We start from the raw sequence: 1,722 nt of genomic DNA on the forward strand, positions 1-1,722 counted from the left end.
GGGGCTGTCTACGAGTTAGAGTAATCGTGGATATCTCCAAACCTCTGTTAAGGTGGGTTACAACTTATTCGAAGAATCACCAAGAGTATGACACTTGTGAGGTAGTGTATGAGAGGCTCCCACATTACTGCTTCTATTGTGGCTTGTTGGGACACTCTTCCATGGAATGCCCCAGACAAGGTGAGAGGGATGCAGAGGGTAAGCTACCTTGGAATGCCGATAGGCTGTGTGTCAAGGATGATAAGAAGAGAAGTTTTCCAGGTTCCAAATCAGTGCAAAGTTCACAATCAAGTGGCAAATGTTCACACTACGATGACAAAAGAGGGAATCCCATCTCCGTGCTAAAGCGAAGATTGTCGAACCAAACACTGATAAATTGCAAGAGGAATATGTAGTCACCTCTCCCATGAATCTGAAGGTTCAAAATCAGAAATTAAAAAAATAAGGTGGATCAAGGCATGGTGAGTAAGGAACTTTTTTATTCAGGGGCTACAAATAGTCATGTTGTTGGGCAAAAAAGGAAGCAAATAAAGGTATATAGACCCAAAGGACCATCCACAAATGCAGAACTTAAGGCGGAAAACAACAGTAAGGCCATTGTCTTGGGTGGAAACAGTGTGAAATACAAGCAAACCAGGTACAACTTTGGGTCAAATGTATGTAGAAGGGAACATTGATTCTTATAAGAATGTAACGCCTACGATGCGGCTATATCTCCCACGTGTCGAGGCACGACTTAGAGGCATAACCGCATGTTGGTTTTGTCGCAAGAGGGGTAATCTTCACACAATCCCATGTACTGAATAAGAAAGGGATAAAGAGAGTTGGCTTACAATCGCCATGTCACACAATACATAAATAATTCACACATCATCCAAATACACTCGTAGACCGACTACGGTCAAATCCGAATAAAAGGAAGATAAACCCCAAATGCTAGATCCCCGATTGTCCCAACTGGGCTCCACTACTAATCATCAGGAAACGAAACATAGTAACGACCAAGGTCCTCGTCGAACTCCCACTTGAGTTCGGTAGCATCACCAGCACTGGTATCATCGGCACCTGCAACTGTTTGGAAGTATCCGTGAGTCACGAGGACTCAGCAATCTCACACCCGCGAGATCAAGACTATTTAAGCTTATGCGTAGGATAATGTAATGAGGTGGAGCTACAACAAGCGCTAAGCAAATATGGTGGCTAACATACGCAAATAAGGGTAAGCTGAGAAGCTACGCAACAGTTGTGAAGCTAGAAGTGATCCTGAAACTACTTACGTCCAAACATAACCCAAGACCGTGTTCACTTCCCGGACTCCGCCGAAAAGAGACCATCATGGCTACACACGCGGTTGATGCATTTTAATTAAGTCAAGTGTCAAGTTCTCTACAACCGGATATTAACAAATTCCCATCTGCCATGTAACCGCGGGCACGACTCTCGAAAGTTTATACCCTGCAGGGGTGTCCCAACTTAGCCCATCACAAGCTCTCACGGTCAATGAAGGATATTCCTTCTCCCGAAAAGACCCGATCAGTCTCGGAATCCCGGTTACAAGACATTTCGACAATGGTAAACAAGACCAGCAAAGCCGCTCGACTGTGCCGACAAATCCCGATAGGAGCTGCACATATCTCGTTCTTAGGGCACACCGGATAGGTCAAGCTACGAGTAAAACCAGTCCTCAAGTTTCCCCGAGGTGGCCCCGCAGGTTGCCTGGTT

Source organism: Triticum dicoccoides, chromosome 6A (genome assembly GCF_002162155.2).
Source record: "Triticum dicoccoides isolate Atlit2015 ecotype Zavitan chromosome 6A, WEW_v2.0, whole genome shotgun sequence".
Classification (NCBI taxonomy): domain Eukaryota; kingdom Viridiplantae; phylum Streptophyta; class Magnoliopsida; order Poales; family Poaceae; genus Triticum; species Triticum dicoccoides.